A 22,950-nucleotide genomic window follows, 5' to 3' on the forward strand; every position below is an offset into this window, starting at 1 on the left:
TTTTATGTGTTTTGATGCTACCTTAAATGGTATTATTTACATTTTATTTTCCAATTATTTGTTGTTAGTACATATAAATACAAGTGAATTTTGTATATTGACCTTGCATTTTGTGACTGTGCTAAATCAACTTATTAGTTCTAATTTTCTTGCCTGATTGTAGTGAGCTAGGACTCCCAGTACACTGTTGAATAGAAATTATAAGAGCAGTCATCCTAGACTTTTTTTTTCACAAACTTGGAGAAAACATTAAATCTATTACCACTAAGAGTAATGCTTCCTGCAGGCTTTTTATAAATGTCCTTATCAAATTGAGGAAGTTCTCTTCTCTCCCTAGTTTACGGAATTATTATTTAAAAATCATGAATAGGTGTTAGATTTTGTCAAATTATATTGGTATGATCATATAGTTTTTCTCTTATATGCTGTAATCTGATTTTCAGTTATTAAACATTGTATTCATGGTATAAACCCCACTTGTATTTCTCTGCAATTATGGAATGTACTTCTTCATGTCTCTTGTTTTCTTTTTGAGTAATATTCTTATCTGGTTTTGATATCAGGGTAATACTTATAAAATGAGTGGGAATTTTTATGGCTTAAAACAACAACAGACATTTAAAGAAATCTCTCACAGTTTCTGTGGGTCAGGAAATTGCAAGTGGCTTAGTAGTATTTGTGCCTCGGGGCCTCTTGTGAGATTGCAGTCAAGATGTCATCTGGGGCCCCAGTCATCTGAAGGTTTTAGGGGCTGGAGGAGGTGTTTCCAAGGTGGCTCACTTACAGGGCTGGCAAGACCATGCCGATGGTTGGTAAGTAGACTTGGTTCTTCTCCAGGGGTTTATTCTACAGGGCTGATGGAATGTCCTCATGACATGGGAAGACTTCCCCCAGAGGAAGTATCCCAAGAGAACAAGCTGGAAACCACAATGCCTTCCATAATTTAACTTCAAAAGTGACACAGAATCATTTCTCTAGTATTCTATTGGTCACGCAGGTCACTTGGCTCAGAGTGGGAGGGTGACACATAATTGCATGAATATCAGAAAGTAGAGATGATTGAGAGGCATCTTGGAAGCTGGCAACCACATATTGTAAAAATCTTATAGCCATACACTTCCATTTCTTCTCTCCTGTACTTTCTGTTATGGTCATACATTTTACATATGTTTTAAACTCTAGAGTACAAAGTTATTATTTTTCCTCTAAATAATCAGTTATTATCAAAAGAAATGAAAAACTAGAGTTTTATATGTCTACTCTCATGTTATCATTTTTACCGCTCTTCATGCTTTTCCATCAGGTATCATTTTGTTTCCACCTAAGGAACTTTCTTTATCGTTTCTTGTAGTGTAGGTCTCCTGGTGGAAAATTACCTCATTCTTCTGTTTTTCTGAACAAGTCTTTATTTTGCCTTCATTTTTAAAGGAGGTTTTCATTCAATATGGAATTCTAGTTTGACCATTTCTTTTTCTTTAAAAACTTTCAGAATGTTACTCCCTTATCTTCTGGCTTGCAGTTTTTTAAATTGAAGTATAATTGACATATAGCATTATATTGGCTTCAGGTGTACAACATAATGATTTCATATTGTATAGCTTGCCCTGTTTTTGATAAGAAGTCTGTAGACTTTAAAAAATCATGTATATAATGTATCTTGTAGCTCTGTCTGCTTTTAGGAAATTTTCCTCCCTCTTTTGAGTACAGGCATTTGCTTATGGTGTGCCTTGACATTTCAGGCCGAATTCTCTGGAAAGCACATTCTGAGACAGAGTTCGGTTGTTCAGATTGTTTCTGAGGGAGTGCCCACGGCTCAACAACTGTGGAAGGATGATAGGTTAAGTGGGAATTGTGCAGAGAGAGACATGAGGGTGTCATGATGGCCCAACAGCCCCAGTTCACCTCATGGGGACCTCTGGATGCCTCTGCCAAGATCAGTGATTTGAATATGAGCACCCCGCTGAAGGGCATCCCCTTGGGTGAGGCGGCTCTCTGCAACTGAAGCAATCTTTAAGTGGGCTGAAAGTTCCAGGCTGTTTACTGACAGTACTCCCAGAGTTGGGACAACAAATCTTTCCTTGAAGGTGGATCTGAGTGGTGTATTTCCACGTATAGAACCACGTGATTTTCTATGTGTCATTCTGCTTGGTGCTTATTGAGCTTCTGGGATATAAGTGTTTACAGTTTTCATCAAATTTGGAAGAAAAAGTTTGGCCAATATTTCTTTTTATTAAAATTAATTTTATTGGGGTATAATTAAAATTCAATAATCCACGTCTATTTAAGGATGCAATTGGATAAGTTTTGAAATCTATGTACATTTATAAAACCACTACCACAATCAAGAAAGTTAATATATTCATCACTCACAAAAGATTCCTTGTGCACCTTTGAAATCCCTTCCTCTCACTACTCCCAGTTCACAAGCAACCACTGATTTGCTTTCTCCAACTATAAATAAGTTTAGATTTTATAGGCTCTTCTATAAATTGTATCATAAAGAATATACTCATTTGGTCTGACTCCTGTCACTCAGCATAATTACTCTAGATTTATCCGTGTCGTTGCATTCCTTTTTCTTGTTGAGAAGTATTTCAATGTCTGAAATGTTGGGATATTTTCAATCTGGGGCTGTTAGAAATATTGGAAGTAATGCTGCTGTGAAGAAGCGTGTACACGTCTTTTATATACGTGTGCTTCCATTTCTTGTGGATAAATATTAATGAGTAGAATGATTGGATCATATGTTAGGTGTATGTTTAACTTTCAAGAAACTTCCAGACTGTTTTCCAAGGTGGTTGTGTCGTGTTACGTGCCCATCAGCAGTATCTGTGAGTTCAGGTTTGTCCAAATCCTTACCAACACCAAGTGTGCTTAGTCCTTTCAGTTTTAACTGTTTTAATAGGTGTGTAATAATGTGTCATTGTGATTTCCATCTGCATTTCCCTAACAACTATTGATGCTGAGCATCTTTTTACACATTTATTTGTCATCAATATATTTTATTTGGTGGAGAGTCTGTTCAAATCTTTTCTCAAGTTTTAATTGGAGTGTTTATTTTCTTTTTATTTACATTTAAGAGTTCTACACTCTAAATTCAAGTCTTTATTTAGATACCTGACTTGCAATTACTTCTCCTCACTTGTGGCTTATCTTTTCATTCCTTTAACAGTACCTTTCAAAGAGCAGAAGTTCTGAATTTTGATGAAATCCAATTCATCAATTTTTAGCTTTATGTATTATACTTTTGGTGTTATATCTAAATAATTTTTTCTAATCCAAGGTCAGAAATATTTTCTCCTAGGTTTCCTATAGAAGTTTTTTCTTTGTACCTGCAATACTGTGACTTATAATAAGAAATATGTATTTAGCCTTCAACCTCATTCTTGGCACAGAGCGCCTAAAATCCTTGGAATTTCCTAACTATGAGAGCAAAAAGATGTCTTTTGTTATGTTAAGAAGGTGACTTTTAGACCCCACCTAACGATGGGAGCTGGTTGCCAGGAGAACCAATCATGTGATTAGCCGGTTAGAACTTTCAATCCCCGCCTCCCGCCCTGATCCCCCACATCCGGGGAGGGGAGAGAGGCCAATGGCCATTGGCCAATGGCCAATGATTTAATCAATCATACCTATGTAATGTGGTCTCCATAAGAGCCCAAGAGGAGAGGGTTTAGAAAACTTCCAGACTGGTGAACATGTGGAGATTGGGGAGAGTGGAGCACCTGGAGAAGACGTGGAAGCTAAGTTTTTTCCCCATATCTTGCCCTAGGCATCTCTTCCATCTGGCTGTTCCTGAGTTATATCCTTTTATAATAAGCCAGTGATCTAGTAAGTAAATTGTTTCTCTGAATTCTATGAACTTTTCTAGCAAATTAGTTGAAGCCAAGGAGGGGGTCTTGGGGACCTCTGATTTATAGCCAGTAGGTCACATTTAGGTGACAATCTGGGCAGGTGACTGGCATCTGGAGGGCAGGAGGGCAGTCTTGTAGGACTGAACCCTTACCCTGTGGAGTCTGATGCTATCTCCAGGTAGATAGTGTCAGAATTGAGTTGAATTATAGGACATGCAGCTGGTGTCTGTAGCAGTGCTTGGATGTGTGGGGAAGACCACCCCTACCTTTCACATGTTGGAAAATGGGTTCAGGAACCCATTTAGTACCTTTATAAAAAAAAACCAAAAACCAGTTGTCTATAGTATATATGTAGATTATTTCTGGACTCCTTTCTGCTCCAGTGATCTATTTATTTGTCTCTCTACTGTGACAAAACTGTTTCATTAGTGTCTCTTTAAGCCCTGAAGTGAGTTCTCCAACTTTGTTCTTATTTTCAAATTTATTTTGGCTATTCTTGATTTTTGCAATTCATCATAAATTTCAGAGTCAGTTTGTCAATTTCTATGAAAAGAAGCCTGCTGATTTTTTGATTGAAATTTTGCTGAATCTATAGATCAACTTGGAGAGAGTTTATATCTTAACAATACTGAATTTTCCAATCCACGAACACATTACATCTCTCCTTTTATTTAGGTCTTTAATTTGTCTCAAGAATGTTTTGTAGTTTTTAGTGTACAGTTTCTTTTGCAGTTTCTCATCTTAAGAGCTTAGCCAGTGACATTTCACTTTAGATAGTGCATATCTTTGCCCTAGAAGTTCAGTTTAGTTCTCTTTCATAGTTTCCACTTTTCTCTTCTTTAAGTTCATATTTTCCTTTAAGTTCTGGAAAATATTTATAATGCTGTTTTATATTCTCTGTTCGTCATCTCTGTCATTTCTGGGTCTGTTTTTATTGACTGTTTTCCCTTCTCCTTTTTATGGGTGAAATTTTCTTGCTTCTTGCATGTTTAGAAAATTTGTATTTGAATTTGGAGATTGTGATTACAATTTTCAAAAATAGTCTGAATATTGTTGTTTTCCTTTAATTTTGTTGTTTCATTTAAAGATTGTTGAGATCTTTTTTTCTGATTAGCAATGTATTTAATTGCATATGAGCTTAATCAATCTGAAGCTTGTTTTTAAACTTTACTAGATCAGGTCTAAAGTAGTCTTACTCTAATCAGGGTTTCTCAATCTCAGGACTATTGCCGTATTTCTTTCTTTTTCTTTTTGGTAGGACTGTCATGTGCATTGTAGGATTTTTAGCAGCACCCCTGGCCTCTATCCACTGGATGCAAAGATCAGCCCTCCTTCAACAATCAAATCTAGCTCTATATATTAGTAAATGTCTCCTAGCAGGCAAAATCACCTCCAGTTGAGACCCACTGCTCTAGGACTAATTAGTCCTACTCATAAGGCATGGCCTTCCTGGAGCCTCTACCTAATACTTTCAGTATTTAACAAAGTTTTTCTTTTGCAGTTGGTCAAAGATCTTTCTGCTTTGTACTTGCTTCAGTAATTGTTTATCCTACAGGTCCCTGGTAGTTGTACTTCTTTCATAATTCTACTTTGTCCAGTGTGGCAGATGCCCATCCTCTGGAGTTAGGATTCAGTGAATGTTTCAAGGGGACCTTGTGCATATTTCTGGGACTCTTTCTCTGCCTTGTTTCTTTCTCTCTTTTATATTCTATTCTGAAATTTTCAGTCACCTGGGCCTTCCCAAAATTCAGTCTCTATCTTCTTAGCTCATCAACATCATGGTACTCTGCTTAGGTTTTTTCTCCCTGAACTGATTTCCAGGAAGTGCTTCTCTCCAGAAAACCAGGTGATCGTTGGGATCCCCTCATTTATTTCTCTTTCTCAGAGATCATAATCTTTCATGCCTTTTGTCCAATGTCTGAAAACAGCTGTTTCATGTTTTTCCAGTTTTCTAGTTGTTTACTGCAGGAGGGTTTTTCTGGTACTAGTTATTCCATCATGGCCATGAGTGGAAACTATCCATCTGTGGTAGATTCAATGTGGTCCCAAATTCTTTGCTATTCCTCTTATTGAAAGTGTAATCTAATTCTCTGCCTTTGAGTGGAGAGTACCTAAGGCTTAGCCTTAGTTTTGCTTGACCATTAGAATGTGGGCAGAAATGCTATTACTGGATTTCCAAGACTGGGTTCTAAGATTCCTTGTAGCTTCCACTTTGGTTTCTTGGAATTTTTGCTTTGGGGAAGCCAGCCATCATGTAAGAAATTTGACTGCCCTGAGATTGCTGTGTTAAGAGGCAACTTGTAGATGCTCTGGTTGACAGTTCCAACCAAGTCCATTCTTCCAGCCATCCCAGTGAGGCACCAGGCACGTGAATAAATCTGTCTTGGAAAGTCTAGACCAGTTTATCTGACAGCTGCATATGACATCAGTCGATGACACAAGGAATAGAAAGATCACCCAACTGAGACCTGCCCTGTTCCCTGACCCACAAAATGGTTAAATGCAGTAAAATGGTTGTGCCACTAGGGAGGTATTTTTTTATGCAGTGATAAATATCTGGAACATTGCTAGAAACATATTTTAACTTTAAGATTTCTTATTTGTTTGAATAGTCATTTTTCTTAAGTTGATTTTTGGTAATTGTTTTCTGAAATGTTTAATGATTTTCAATGCTCTTTGGGGACTGGGTAAGATATGTGACTAGGTAGGGTCTATGAATGACTTGATTTTGGATGTGAGGGTAGGGTTCTCTATCATTCTTTGGGATTTTAAATTATTTGGCATTCTTTACTGCTTTTCTGGTCCCAATTAGATCTCCTTATGTCAGAAAACACCTTAGAGAACAATATCTTAAAGTTTTGTATGGGGAACAAGTGCCCAATTTAGCTACTCCCCTTTTCCTTTCTCTTTCTCTTCTATCACCATGGAGGTTTAGAGCTACTTCATTGCTCTTCTTCTTTCTCCAGCTCCAACACTCATTGCACTCATACTCCTGGCAGATTGGTTGCTGTTGGGGGGTGAACAGCAGTAACTATGCTTCAATTCTTTTTCTCTTTGGTGAGGAAGATTGGCCCTGAGCCAACATCTGTCGCCAATCTTCCTCTTTTTGTTTGAGGAAGATTGTTGCTGAGGTAACATCTGTGCCCATCTTCCTCTATTTTTTTATGTGGGACACCACCACAGCATGGCTTGATGAGCAGTTTGTAGGTCCACGCTGGGATCCAAACCTGGGAAGCCCTGGAATGCCGAAGCATAGCATGCAAACTTAACCACTATGCCATTGGGCCGGCTCTTGTAGCTACCCTTCACTCCTCTAGGGGAAGAGGAAAATCTCTGACTCAGGGGGCTTATCCAAAGACCACCATTTAATGAATTACTCTGATAATTTTGCCAAAGCTACTCTACTTTCCATTTTTGCTTCCTCGAAGCTTGCACTATATCTGGAATGGTTCTTATTTTTACAGTGGACTTATATTATATTCATATGTAATTTTCCAGAATTCAATTATGTTGTAGGGGAAATATAAAGAAAAAATTCTTTTAATATGACAGATGATTTTGCCTGTCATTCTATTCACTCAGTTTCATCCCAGAATGAGCAAATCTCAGATGGGAGATGTAAATCTGCTGTTCTTTCCATCATATTTGGCATCCATGTGCCTCTTGTAGTAAAAACACTCACCACATTTAGTATGACAATAATGATTAAAGATACAGCTTTGTCTGTCATCACATGGCTTCTAAATGTAAGCCAAGCATTTTTTAGGTGTTTAACCAAAGAAATATTATTCTGTTACAACACTGAGGAAAAAATCACTTGTGCTGGATGCTTAAGATAGTTTAGATTGTCTGCAAAGTGGACCTTTCTCAAGAGCTTTTCAAGGATAATTTTTATTTATTTATTAAAAAAAAAGGCAATCATGCCATTTTTATAAAGATGATTGTGCTGACTGGAAGACAGCAAAGTTTCAGGTAAATAACACAACTTCCTTACATGGGAGTAGAAAAGGTATACGTCCCTGCGTCCAGACAGCTTTGCGGAGCAGGAGGAACGAGAGCAACCTCGCTGTTGGAGAGGAAACTTACCTGGCTGTCATTTCTCGCGAGGGCGTCCTGCTGCTGGTACCACCATCTGCTGACAGAACTCCTAAGGTTTTTCGGTGGTCTTTTTGCCATTATGCAGAGTTTTTTTTTAGTCTCTCAATCACTCTCAACTGTTCTGGAGACTTTGGTTACATTTCTAATGTTCACCAGATGCAAAGTAACTCGTGACCACCAGGCACATTCCTGAGCGCTTACTGTAAGAATGCACTGGTTGGAGATCAATTGCCCAGGGCTGTTTTTCCAGGTGTCTAACCCCCTCCAAGACCCTGGCCTCCTGAAATGTTCCCAACAGAATACAGGATGTATAAGTCCCTCTCAATGGTAATTTTCATAATAAACAATGTTTGCTTATAAAATACAAATTCACTCAAGTACTTTTCTCCTGTTTGTGCTTTAGGCTGGGTGAGGTTTTTATTTGTTTTTGTTTTATTGGCTCTTATTTCCCTTCAATTTCCCATCCACTTTGTTTCTGTCTCAAATTTCTGGTTGGGTGATGGTACAATTTTTGTTTTTCAGGACAATTATCCTTTATCAGTGAACATTTAGAAAATTCTTTTTTGTAGGCTAAGGAATTTGGGAGAGAAAGGACAGGTAGATGTGTGTATTCAGTCTGACATCTTTATCTAAAGGTCCTCTTTGACTTTGGTGTTTCTGGTTTGGTGTCTGGACTCCGAATTTTTGGCTTTCCCACAAGGACCTTGGCACAGGTTTCCCTCTCCATCTCTGTCTGCTTTTTACAATTTCAGGTGGAATTCTGGCACTAGCTATCCTCTCAGAACCTAATTTCTGTTCTTGGTATTCTGTGTAAAGTTGTTGCTGACCTACCCAATTCCTCAGAAGGGGGAGAGGCCTTGGGCAAGCCTTCCTTCCTCTTCACACCCCCAGGGCCATGATGGTGGCAGCTGCCTCCAGAGCTGACTGTGTTCCTGCTCTCCCTTGCTCTCAGCTCCAGCTGCATGGGTCTCCTTTCAGTGCTTTGAACTGAAATTCATGCCCGGTTTTGCTTCATCGCCTTTTGCTTGCATTTCTCTCGGTCTAGAGGAACCTCTTCTCCCACACTAACTCCCACGCTTAGTTATTGTTTTGTCATTTTCGGGTCTCTGTTTAAATGTGATTTCCTCAGAAAGATCTTCCCTGACTCCTCATATAACCTAGGTCCCAGAGCATCATATACATTTCCTCATAGCATTCATTACAGTTTGTAATCATTTATTTATTTGCATCATAATTTGATTACTGCATTTCCTTTTTGAGACTACGAGATGCATGTCCCTAGGATCATGTCTGTTTTGCTCATCATCGTATTCTTGGCTCCTAGCCTAGTGCCTATATGAATTGCTGAACGAGTGAGTAAAGTGCCAGTAAGTGTTCGGTAACATTGTTTGAATGAAGACACTGGAATGATGAATGAGACCCATATTTATTTCTTCTTGGATTTCTGAAATTAGTAGTATTATAGTACAAATATGTATATTTATAACATAGAACAATATGCATATAGCTATCATTCATAGCATAAAGTAATGACTTACAGAGAAATTAGATAATGACAACTTTAACAAGGACACTAACTTCAAGATTTCTTTAAGTTTATATTCTGTCGTAGTAATATTGTGTTTAACAACCTCGACTCACCTATGTCAGTGAACCACTATTTATAAAAACCTCGTGACAAAATATTTTGTTTCCATTCCCTAGGCTTCATTAACAACACATCAGTGGAAGTCATGGTTCTTTAGGCAACAAGCATATGGCTACGTTAAGTCAACTAATATTGATATAATAGATTCTATGGATTTGAATTAATCTGAATTTGCTTTATAAATATGTAGAACAGGATATTCTTCCCTGTACTATAGGCACAATATAGGACACAGGGTCCACTTACGTTGTTAACTAATTTTATAATCCTAAAAATCCAATGGTATTTTGTTAGGATTCATAGGAAAAAACAAGCAAGTCTTATTCTGACTAATTTAAGCAGCAAAATGTATTAAGTAAATCACAGTGTTAGAGTTACTATGTGTCGCATCTGTTCAGTCCAGTTCTGGTCTATTCTTGACATTATTAACAGCATCTTCTTTTACTCCCAAATGTGTCTTAGATCAAATGATGAACTCTCTGGTCCCTTACACAGGATCATTGGGACAGTTGGAGAAACAGATCAAGCTTCCAGGAACAATACCTTGAGGCACGCCACAGACCGGGAGGGAGTTGTTGTCTGTCACCACCACAAACTCCAGAACCACTCCACAGATCTGTCCTGAGGAGGAAGCGGCCACCGCCACTGCCACTGACTCCATAACCGTATTTCACGGATTAGAGAGGAGACTCCATCACTACCTCTACCTCTGGCGCCATTCATACCATCAAAACATGAATTTCCCATGCAGACCCTATTTTCCCGCAGGGCTGAAACCAGGTAACTGCTTGCACTATTTGTAAAGGAGTCTGTAAATATCTAGTTTTTGGGACTTTACCTGGGGAAAGAAGGTTTACAAAATAGGAAAAAATCAAAAGCAAAAAGAATATTTAAAATAGTTTGAGAACTCACAGAAAAACAGGTCTACTATAGTCCACCCTTTATCTGGATATACATCTATTTTCCAAACTTAAAAGTAGCAACAAAAACTATGTTCCTGCTTAACAGGGTGACAATCTCTCCTACAAAGAAAAAACCTCACTTTCTCCCCAGACAAGGAGACTCCAAGACTCTTTACTTAGTGCAATCTTTTCTGGGTCTAATATATGTAGTGATGGTTATGTTTTCTCAACTCTGCCTTGATGTTTTTAGTATATGGACTAAATTATAAAGTAAATGCCAACAAAACATACTAAATGAAGCAAGAGTAAAACAGAAAATCAGTTATATTTTCTGCAAAGGGTCTTTAGTTGATGTTTATAACTGTCTTCATCAACAACTAACCATTCTACATTCCTTTTATCTTCAGATCAGTATTGGCTCAGTTAACTGGGCTGCTTTACCTACCGTGGAGAAGCCCAAACATCCGTTCCTTGGGATTTGAGCCCCTGGTGGTTCTGCCCGTATGAGGGTGCTCTAGTTTTCCATTAACATTTATGAATGGACATAGAAATACTAAGAAGCACCCTATAGGAACCCTTGTTTAGGAAATATTCTTCCACATTTACATTGTGTAGCAGTAATATCCCTTTTTAATCATGCTCAGTCCCACTGCTGACATGGTAATCCCCTCGTCTGCTTTGTCAAGTGGTTTGAGACGCAATTGTGTCTCAAGGGTGGAAGCGTTCTCCCTTGAGTACTAAGGTCCTTAAACCATCGCAGTTGAACGTGCCAGGATGTGAAGTAAAATTTGTTAGTGGACCGTTGAGGGGATAGTGGGAAGTGCCACTCCCATGTTCACTTTTTGGTTTCTAAGTGCATATGTTCTGGCCATGGTTGAAAAAAACACTATGTATCAATGGCTATTTTATAGCATATATTGTGTTCTACAAGATGTCATCACAACTTTGTGTGAAATCTTCCAGTAGGCACCCAAACTGAATCTTCAATAAGTCACTTCATTGCTTTACAAAGCCAACTGCTCCTGGTTGAAAATCTTAAGGCATCCTAAATTCATCAATCTAATTTTGTAATTCTTTTGCTATAAAATAAGATCCCTGGTCAGAAGCAATGCTATGTGAATAATGGTGACAGCGAGTGAAGCATTCGGTAAGTTGACAGATGGTGTTGCTGGCAGAAACTTGGTAGACAAGATAGACAAATCCATGTCTAGAATGTATCAGTTTCAGAGAGGACAGATTCCAACATTCACCATGTTGGAAAAGGCCCTATGTAATTAACCTGTCATCAGGTGGCTGGTTATTCCTTTTGGGGTATGGTACCATATGGCAGGGCTCATGTTTGTCCACTGTTGCTTTGAAACCGGGAACTCAGCAGAAGTAATATCTATACATGTGGAGGGAGAGGAAGTCCAAGCTGTTAAGCCCATGAATTAATGGGCTTGAAAAAATAAGTTCTGTCTGAAACCATAACCACTTTTTTTTTTTTTTTTTAAAGATTTTATTTTTTCCTTTTTCTCCCCAAAGCCCCCCCGTACATAGTTGTGTATTCTTCGTTGTGGGTTCTTCTAGTTGTGGCATGTGGGATGCTGCCTCAGCGTGGTCTGATGAGCAGTGCCATGTCCGCGCCCAGGATTCGAACTAACGAAACACTGGGCCGCCTGCAGCGGAGCGCGAGAACTTAACCACTCGGCCACGGGGCCAGCCCCCATAACCACTTTTTCCATGAGACCATTCAGTAAATTACTGGGATGATTGTAGAAAGAGGTTAACAAATCCACACAGCAGGTCATCTTGTCCAACTGTTTATTGAAAACTTAGTGTCAGTCTTTTTGTATATTCACCTGGAACACAAATGATCTTGAACTCTAGAATAGTCTAAACGTCTAGATTGGTCTTTGTTCTAATCTTCTTCATCACCAGCCCTCCAATCTTATTCTTCTCAAGTCCCTGACTATCCAATGAAACCGTTAGCTATTGACCATAAATTAATGTAGACCTGTGGCTTATCTTCCTTTCCAGGTAAATGGATCATGAGATGTATTATTTGAAGTTCTGCCTATTGGGAGTATTTATTTTTCTACAGTGATCATTAGGTCACCCCTGAGTGGGATTGTCATGATGTAGCTGTCCACTTCTGTAGGTAGAGTGATTGAGCTGCATTAAAAGGGACAATGAAATACTGCTACACAATGAGGGCCAGAAGAATACTTCTATAACATAGAGGTTCCCATAGGGTGCTTCTCAGGATTGTCATATCCAATGGGACGATAGTAAACTGGAATATTTTTCTTCTCAGTCACCTGGTCATAGAAATTCCTTAATGAGTCTAGAGGTGTGGATTGAGACAATGATGGCAGCATGGCAAGAGTAGATGGAATGACAGTATGGGTCACCTGCTCTTGCAACTTGTGTTTTCAGGACCGATTTGAATCTGTTCAAATATAAACCATTTCCAAGGGATGACGGAATGCATCAAGGAATATCTGACTTTATAGCTCAGTAGATAAGATAACACATATCTTATTTCCAGCTTAATTTCCATGGTCACAAGGTGTACCACTCTCAAACATTCAGGGTCCAACAGCAAGCCAAGGGTTTCTCAAAAGGAGAATATATAGTTACTTACTGAAAATGATACTGTACTTTGAAATTGAGCATTGGCACTGTAGTCTAGATCTTCTAGAGTCTTCTTTGGTTTGCGCCGCACTCGAAGCTGGACGACTTTCAGCGGACTTGTTAATTATTTGTAGAAGCATAACCAAATGTCGTATATATTTTCTACAAAATGCAAAAAGACTGAGCAAGCACTGCTCTCCTTTCTCAGCGACAGGGGGGTGCACAGTACAATACTTTTCTTGCATGTTGGAGGAGACATTTTGAGAAACCTGAGTCCACTGGTCTCCCAGAAATTTCTCTGACGCGTTAGGTCCTTGTATTTTTCAGCTCCTCTATCTTTTGATATGTGTGCGTTTTATGAACACACCTAGCTAATCTTCCTGTGCACTGGGTTGCATTAGTATAAAGTCACCAGTTTATAGACCACTATGATGTTCTGTGCACTTAGTTATGGAACAGAGTCAGTGAGTTCGTATTGCTCTTGGGCACTGAAGCCAATGAAGGTTTGAGTCTGTCCTTGCCAGGAAAAAACAAACTGCCTCTAGTATTCTGTATCCATTGGGACAGAGAAAAAGGCACTGTCAGATCACTAGCTACATTCCAGGGTCTAGACATATTTTCTTTACTAAAGAATAGCATCCTGATGATGCGACAAGTCATGTGAATGTAAAATAACCCTTGGTCATTCTGCAAGACTCATCTCTCTTCTGCAAGGGCTAGATAGGTAAATTAGATGACAGTGTGATAACAGTCACCAGCTGTGCATCTTTTAAGTCTTTAACGGTGGCCCTAGTCTCTATGATTACCCCAGGTGTGTGGTACTGCTTTTGATTTAACATTTTGGGAGAGCACATAGGTCTCCGGACTACATTTGGCCATTTCTATCATAATTTAAGCTTTTATTCTAGGGGTCAAGGGCCAATATGGGGCTTTTGTTGAGTATTTTTATTCAAATTCACTTTTGAGACCTGGGAAAATATCAACCAGATGGCTTTGTGGAGGCACTGGATCCACTCTAAGGCTGACTAGGTCCTCAAAACTGACTTATCACCTGGTGCCCAGGTGCTCCCATCCTGACCAGTGGGCCAGAGTAAAAGCCTGGGTTTCTATGGATTAACTATTAGCTCAGAGCCAATAAATATCCAGTAATCCCCAAAAGTGTTTTCCTTTCTCCAGTAGCACACAGCCATCCTTGCAAAATGGCTGCAGAGCCCACAGGAGAAGGCCAGAAGAAAGATTTATACATCACTTACATGTGACGTCATCTTAGGGTCCTTCCTCAGGGGGTTTCTGGGTTCCCTCCTTCGTTGCTGGGCTTCTGATCTATGAACTGACTCAGTCTGGGCATTCTTTGTTGGGTTTTGATGCTATCATGACAGCTCATTTTATGCCTTTGTTCTTCAGAATTAGGAGAGCGTTGTTTTATTGTTGTTTATTTTTACTTTTTCTTTTATATCAAAAAAGATCTAAGTAGGTTGGCCCTGTATTTTCGTTCTGGGGATCCTGGCAAAGCACTGTCGAAGATCACTTTGTTATGAATCATGTAATTATTGTGCTGACCAATTCCCTATGACCATAACCATGTCCATCTTGTCTCTGGAAATGAAGAAGTGCTGCTAGGCTTCTGTCAGCCAAAGGTCTGCTCAGCAGAGAGCCCGTTTCCACGGCAGCGTCCCTTTTCAAAGACGTCAGCCCTCCACTCACCAATGTATTTTTCAATGGTGTGGTGAAAGGAGTTTCTTCTGGCCTCTTTTGAGGGCCACAGTGTGTGTGTGTGTGTGTGTGTGTGTGTAAGTGGTTTGCAAATTATAAATATTCATCAACATTCTTATTTATCCCAAATCTTTATATCTCTTCCTCTTCATAATATCAAACTTTTCTTTTTACATCTTCCTTTAGGGAAGACCACCACTAGAACCAGGTTTCAGTGAACTGATTGAGCAAAACTGTAAACTCTAGTTACTTGACTTTGCTTATTGACTCCAGAATAGATAAGAAGTGCACTCATTTCAGGAACTCAGACAAATCTAAATTTATGTTCGCTGGCCCAAGTACTGTCTCAGTTACCAATGCTGTGTAACAAGTGACCCAAACTCAGGGCCATAAAATTTCTTTTTGAGGATTCTGAGAGTCAGGAATTCAAAAATGGGAGCAGCTTGTTTCTGTTCCATGATGTCTGAAGCCTCAGCTGGAAAAATTTTAAATCAAGGGTGGGGTGGGGAGCTGAGTAAAGGTCTGCTTTCTCACCTTTCTGGTGATTGATGCTGGCCTTTGCCTGGAATCTCAGCTGAGGCCATGGGCTAGGAGCCTTGCATGCAGCTTCTTTGTATGGTTGCTTGGACTTCCATACAGCATGGTGTCTAGATTCTGAAGGTGAGCATCCTGAAGAGAGCTGGATAGAGACCACTGCCTTTTATGACCCAGCCTCAAAATCACGTAACTTCACTCCTGTGAGTCACAAGCCAACTCACATTCAAAGGGAAGGAACAAGAGAGCTCAACTCTTGATGGGAAGATCATCAAATTGGAGCATGTGGGATGGGAGATATTGTTCTGCCGTCACTGGAAAATCCATCTACTGCAAGCATGCTCAAAATGCATTCCCACATATATTCCCCAGATTTTTGCTGATATTAATTAGCAAAAATCTTGCTTACTTGTATGCATGCATGCATGTATACATTTGTGTGTGTAAGCTTTCTCTTTCCTCGTTTGACTTTGTAATAGGCTTCTGGAAATCTCTAATTCTAAGTCAATGGGCGATGAGTATTCTCAGGGGAGGGGAATGAGGAGAAGTAGATTTCCCTTACAAAGGAATTGCCTCTGTCTAGGTCATTCCATGGAATTCAAGACAGGAACAACCCCATCAGGCAGACCAGGAAGGGCTGCTTAAGCTGGACTGGGAAGGCTCGGTGAAATTAGGGGGTTTGGAGTACGGTGACTCACCAGACTCCTCCCATATGCCCCATTCTAATTATTAGGAGTCTGAAGGGTGGTGTGATTCTCCCCTAAGCAATACTTCCATAAGAGAAGTGACGGGACTGTGAAATCAGCTGATGTTATAAATCAACAATCATAGGATAACACTGTGTGTTATATTTTCAGTTGTAATAGCCACGTGGCCACATGAGGCATTTTTTTTAGGGTGTACATAGTTCTATGACCACAACTTGATCCAGGTCATGGTCAAATTTTATGCCTATCTGTATTACTTAGAGTTCTCCAGAGAAATAGAACCAATAGGATGTGTGTGTGTGTTTATGTATGCACATACATATGAAGTATATAGGTATACATTGACCCAATATCTAGGTACCATGGTCTAGCCCAGTTGACACATAATATTAGCCATCACACGGTCTTTTTGTTTCTATAACAATCAGAAGCCTCCAGACTGATTGTTATAAGAAAGCCTTCAGTCTTTTCTTCCACATGCCTTTCTACTCTTGTACAATTGCCATCACGTGGTCCCTGAAAGCCTTGCCCCTGATAGGCTCCTCATTCCATAAGCGAGTGATTGTTTAAGTAACTCTCTCTCCACTGCTGCCATGGGCTGGATTCTCTTGGCCTTTTAACCTGACTACATCAGAGAAGCAGCCACAAGTTCTCATTTCCTGAAAGGCCTGCTGTCCACCACCACATCTGCCATCAATCACTGTCTTGGTCAAGGCTGTTGTTTGCAAATAACAGAATTCACTCTGGCTAGTTTTAGCCAAAATAGATTTAGCAAAGGGGATTAGGTAGCTCAGGGGATAACTGGGAAGGCTGGAGAAAATGGCTAAGTTTCCGTAAGTAAAGTCCAGAGCCACACTGAAGAACTAGCCTAATGAGGAAGTGGCCACCATTGCTGGTAGCTCCAGAACAATGCAGTGGGACTGGCCTGAGGAGAAAACTCCTGGGTACCAACCCCATAGGTGGAGGTCTGAGAGCACTGTTTATGGCATGTACACAAAAGAGTGGAATCGGAATAGCTAATCTCTTTTTATTCTAGTTTGAAGAAATTGTCATGCTAAAGTGTTGAATGCCTAATTTCAAAACGGTGGTGACAGTGCAGTGCTGACAAAGAATTTCCAGATAATTAGGTGAGAATACGGACATAGCCTTCCTCTTCAGAGCTGTGAATTAAAAGTAACCGTTATAACTACTTCTTCAAGCAACACAATGCTGTAGGTTGTCGTGGTAGGAAGGATTCTGAGATGGCCCCAAGACTGTGTGACCTGGCGTACATGCCCTCTAAAATCCCCTCCCCAGGAGTGTGGGTGGGGCCCAGTGAATATGATGGAACATCACTCCCACGATTACGTTACTAATTGACCTTGAGTTAATTGAAAGAGAGATTATTGTGGGTGAGTCTGACTTAATCAAATGGGCTCTTTAAAGGAAGGTAAAGCATCAGTAACATGTTTTTCTGCTGGCCTTGAAGACAAACAACTGCCACATTGTGAGAGAAGGAGGGCATACGGCTAGAACCTGAAGACCCCTGGCTGACAGCCAGCAAGAAAATGGGGGCTTCAGTCTTGTACTGGAAAAAACTGAATTTTACCAACCATCTGAGTGAGCTTGGAAGAGGGTCTCAAGCTCTAGATGAGAAGGTGGCTTGACTGACACTTTGATTTTAGTCTTGTGAGCCCCTGAGCCAATAACCCAGTATGCCCTACAGGACTTCTGACCTACTCAAAGCATGAGGTGATAATTGGGTATCAGATCACTAAGTGGGTGAAAATTTATATAGCAATAGAAAATTAATACAGTTGTGGTAGGAGCTATCATTGAGAGGATTTTTAATTACATAAAATGCCTCTCCAAATGTCTTCACTGTGTCCTTGCACTGGGAATGGAGACTTTCTTGGGGATATGTAACAAAAGAAGAATGAACTCAGCAATACATCAATGCATCCACTGAATTCTTCTCTTCTTCAAGATCGACTACATGATTTGGCCCATTATTGGCATATTTTAAATAGTAGCTATTGATCCAGGCATTATGGCCTCACAGTTAAAGTTTGGCTTGCTCCACTTTGGCAGCCTGGTTCGGTTCCTGGGCACAGAACCACACCACTTTTCTATCAGCAACCATGCTATGGTGGTGGCTCACATAGAAGAACTAGAAAGACTTACAACTAGGATAGACAACTATGTACTGGGGCTTTGGGGAGGGGGACAAAAAAGGAAGATTGGCAAGAGAGATTAGCTCAGGGCAAATCTTTCCCAGCAAAAAAAAAAAAAAAGTGGCTATTATCACTGTTATTACATATTTATAGAAAAAGACTCATTATTCTTACTACTTTTCATAATTTTTTCAATTCTACAGTTTAGAGGTTCCTACTGCTTCCATTGTTAAAGGTAAAAATTCATTCCCTGTGTGAACAATACTACATATGTGTATATTCCTGAGCACAAGAATTCTTCATGTTAAAAAACCCAAAACTTTATAGGCTTCCTGTCAGTTTCATAATTCAAAAATCATGGCGCATGTCATCTTTTCTATGTCCAGATTTATTTTACTGAAATAAACAGAGCATGGATGATAGCATTAGTATTTTTTGTTTCTTAATAACTGGATCATTCTGTCAAATGATTGATCTGATTCCCCAACAGATGATTTGATTTCACATACTGCTTGAAAATACCTAATGGCTGTATAACACAATGTTTACCCACGCTTTGTAGACCTATCCCAATTTTTAAGCTTCAAGATGTTGAAAACCTTTATATTCTGTGTTACTGTTAATCTGATCCCTCAGAAGTTAGAAATTGCGCTTGGCTGTGAGTAACAGAAACCAGAAAAACAGAAGCTGAAACAAATGAAGGCTTTTATTTTCTTCACATTATGTGATGTCTGGGCAAGGCATTTCAGGACCGAGATGGCGGTTCCCTGCCATCAATATAATGCAGGCTCCTTCTGTACTTCCATTCAGCCATCCTTAGTGGATGCTAGTTGCTTCATGAACCCAAGCTCATTGCACCACTTCTGGCATCTCATCTACTCTTCAGGAAGGAAGAAGAGAAAGGGCAAGGGAAAATATTTGTTAGCTGAGTCTGCACTGCTTTTAAAGAGGTTTCCTAAAAGTCCCATCCAATGACATCTACTTATTATATGTCCTTGGTCAGGACACATGGCCACTTCTATCTGAAAAGGGATATTGCTAACAAATTTAGTTAGTTTTCGTTTTTTTTAGTTAATCACTTTGCTGTTCCAAATGGAAGAAGGTGAGAATCGAGAAAACGATGAATTTTTGCCCCATAAATCGTAGACAAAAATTAGTATTTAGAGAAGAAATGTAATTTGGACTGTCCAACTTTGAATTGGCAAGCAACAAAACTATTTCAACATTTCAAAACTATTTCAATGGTGGAATTGGATACTGTAAAACAGTGTGACAATATAACACGATAGTATTGTCTTGACACTAAAAAGTTATAAAAATCTTTGGAATTGTTCAAAGAAAACAGGGAGTTATAAATAAATTCCATTGCAAGAGCTGACTCATAGCTAAAATGGTCAAAATCCAATGTACCTTTTACTGGCTGTTTGTAACTGTTGCTTCTCATTAAGAATAGATTTTGAAAGATAAGTATTTCAATACTCAGTTTTTTTCAGAACAAAGGTAAATATTAGGATTCCAGTTCTTGTGGACATTTATAGAGCAATAAACTAGATGTTCTAAGGAAAAAAATCTGTGGAGTGATAATAAGTAGACGAACGACATGATGAAAATTTTGAACACTGAGATGTGCTCTATAAAACATGAAGATACCATTTTCTTGAACAGGAGAACAGTCGATCTAGCTGAGAATAATCTGACTTTTAGGTACATGCTCAGTACAGTCGGCTAATTTATTTTTGCCCGAGGAGGAAGCAGGTCAGTTTCAGTGGAGTACAATTGCTGGTGGGAGGGTAATGATGAGTGAAAATGTGAATGCTCGCATTTCATCAACAACTATCACTCAGCTTGCGAGCAACAAAAAGTCTCTTGAAGATAGCGCTCTTCACACCTACTAAAAAATATTTAGTCTACTAACAAGCATGTAAAATATATTTGTGCCTTTGGTTTCCTTGTCTGTAAAATGGGAAAACTAATTATACCTACTTCATAGGGTTGTAAGAATTAGAAGAGTTAATATGTGCAAATCACATAGAATGGTGTTAGTACATAGTAAATGCCATATGGGATTGCTATTATTAGTTATCAAGCAAATCTGAAAATAGGGTTAAATGCATCCATTCTTTGGATGGAGTTAGTGTCGGGTTGGCAAATGGTGATTTATTCTTCCTGATGAGGATGAGGAATAGCAGTTTAAAATTAAATTTCTGCCTCCCAGAGTTTTTTGGGCAATGTTAAGGTCATTTCACTTTTAGTCACTTATGGGTCTTAGTAGGACTGTTGGAGAAGGATTGAGGGAGAGAGTTGCATTCACTGAGTTAATACAAATTAGCTCTCATTATCTGGACCCTTAATTTCCTCTCCGTATTTGTAAAGCCTCTTTTATCCCGGTTGGTTGTAAGTTTTCTGCCTTTAAGTTTCAAGGATACAAATTGTCTGCTGAACCTAATAAAGAGAAAGAAATCATTGCTTCCAGAAAGTGTGTTATACTTTTAAGTTCCCAGGCGAGGTGTAGGCTGCTGTTAAAGTAGACAATGACAATCACTGGACAGCACTGTCCTAACAAAGAAAAATTGGTAACTATTCTAAGCAAAAATCTACAAACGGATGCGGAGTAAAATGTTACATTTCATAATATGGTACGTCTACTCTGTTAAAAAGTGTCCAAGTTCTGACAAAGCAATCTTTAGGATGGTTGAGGAAAGCTCCATGGCTTTGTCCCCTTCAAAGGGCTTGACATCCATGACGATGGCCACTGTATTTGACAGGGGTCCAGCTAAGCTTCTGCAACAACGAGTACCCAAGATGCACTGACTTCAACACAGTAGATGCTTATTCCTTTCTCTGCAGAAGTCGAGAGAGGTAGTCCATCTTTGAGTTTAAGGTGCCTGCTTTTGTTCTAGTCATCCCATAGCTAACAGGAAGAAGGAAAGGGTCAGGAGCTTATACTCAATCTTTTTAAGGGCAAAACTGAGAAAAATGACACATATCTCTTTCTCACATTCCATCAGCCAGAGTCAGTGCTCACAGGTCCACCTCTAGCTGCAGGAGTGGCTTGGTAAGGCAGTGGTCCTCGGCCAAGCAGCCATTGCCCAGTTAAAGCTCTATTGCTATGGAAAGGGAGGATGGATATTGAAAGGTAACTAGCAATATGCCTTATCCGCTCCCCTACCTCACAGTATTTTGGAGAGTACAAAATAACCCAACAGAAAAAGCATAGGACTGATTTTAATCACATTTTGGTAGTGCCACCAATATGCCATGTGAGCAATCCGCTCAGCCTGATTGTTGCGGTGAGAAGATATTGGCTGCAGCAAGGAGGTTGGACTAAAGGAATCAATAATTCCTCTGCATAACTGGGTAAAAGGGTGCTTTTCTCTGGGGTTGGGAAAATTTTGAAGATTAGCTTGGCTTTATGAAAGTGAATTTTTGTTTCTTCTTGGGAGTGTGTGTGTGCACCTGTGCATGTGTGTTTTAAAAGTGACCCAGAGACGAGCAGGAGTAGAGATAGAGAATAAAGAGGTATAGCTTCACCTTGCACCTGCAAAGTGACCCTGAAATAGAGAGGCTGTGGCTCTCAGGAGCTTGCCCTGAACCATCCTCATGTGCCCTGCTCCTAGTGAGGGTGAGACTCTCAGAGGGCTGCGATGGATATTTATCCTGTGGATTGAACTGATGTGCATGTGTGTAGGCCTGTGTGTGTGTGTATGTGTGTGTGTGTGTGTGTGTTAGGGAGCAACATCGGTGTGGTTGGGACAAGTTCTAGGGTAAATATAATTAATCTACAGATAAAGGGAACTTATTCGTACAGTGAAGGATTGTGGAAGGGGCTCTCTCTAAAGACCTCAAGAGACAGGAGCAAGGCTAGTAACTAGAGTTTGTCCATGAGGAAACCCCTATCATGAGTTTAAAATCCCCTTTCCTTGGACTCTGGAAACAATTATATTCAGCAACCAGTTGTGGATATATTCCTTCTAATTACCCCCAATCTTCGCTCCACTGGGTTCACATAGTAGAGCCCTGTATTAATGGTGGTGCAGGGACTTACGGGATGATGTGGAGCTGAGAGGCCCAGGTTCTTTATGACCCCATCCTTTGAGGCCAGCATCACCAATGGCAGCATTCTACCAAAGGCAAAGAGTGGTCCTCTAGTTCTCGGACTAGCAGAAAAGCAATCAGAGACCAAGGCAGAGCATTTGGAGTCAAGTACAGTGGAGGGACAGATTACAGCCACATGGTTTCCGGAAAGGAAATGAAACAAGCCCCAGATTTTGAAAGATAAATATTCAAAAACTTATTTTTTCTAAAACAAAAAGAAGAGGGGGGCAAATCTCATATATCAGTGGTGAGGGTAAGAGTAAATGTTGAAGGAAAGAGTGGAACTAGCAGACTAGAGGGCTGGCATACTTCCAGGGAGTAGACACCTGGGTTACACAAATTCTGACACAAGACACGATGGCATGGCTAGAGCGTGAAGTGAGCGCATGGGGATGTAGCTGATCTGGGAGTCCAGGCTGCATTGGCAGGGATGGCGTGTTGGAGGAAACACGCCTATGATTTGGGAAGGAAACAGGTCTTGGAGTAAACCATGCGGGCAAAGAGCAAGCAGCCTGGGAGTGCCCAAGCAGAAGTGGATGATCAGGTGGTGGTGGGCAGCGAGGGAGCAGAGGTCATGTCACGAAATCTGTCTTCCTACTGAAGCAAGTCAAACATGCGTTCCAAGGCGAC

General features: G+C 39.9%; 1 long non-coding RNA gene across 2 annotated transcripts in view; it reads left to right on the forward strand.

Moving 5' to 3' along the window:
- LOC111769024 (uncharacterized) overlaps positions 1–22,950 on the forward strand; it is an 82,359-nt gene that overhangs the window by 35,170 nt on the left and 24,239 nt on the right. The window contains exons 1-2 of one of the 2 annotated variants that reach the window (XR_002801724.2): positions 3,548–3,831; positions 10,096–10,380. This is a non-coding gene — a long non-coding RNA (uncharacterized lncRNA). Of the gene's footprint in view, positions 1–3,547; positions 3,832–10,095; positions 10,381–22,950 lie in introns of those variants that run through there. The other variant, XR_011428758.1, reaches the window with a different exon arrangement.

This window comes from Equus caballus, chromosome 19 (assembly GCF_041296265.1).
Source record: "Equus caballus isolate H_3958 breed thoroughbred chromosome 19, TB-T2T, whole genome shotgun sequence".
NCBI classification, from domain to species: Eukaryota; Metazoa; Chordata; class Mammalia; order Perissodactyla; family Equidae; genus Equus; species Equus caballus.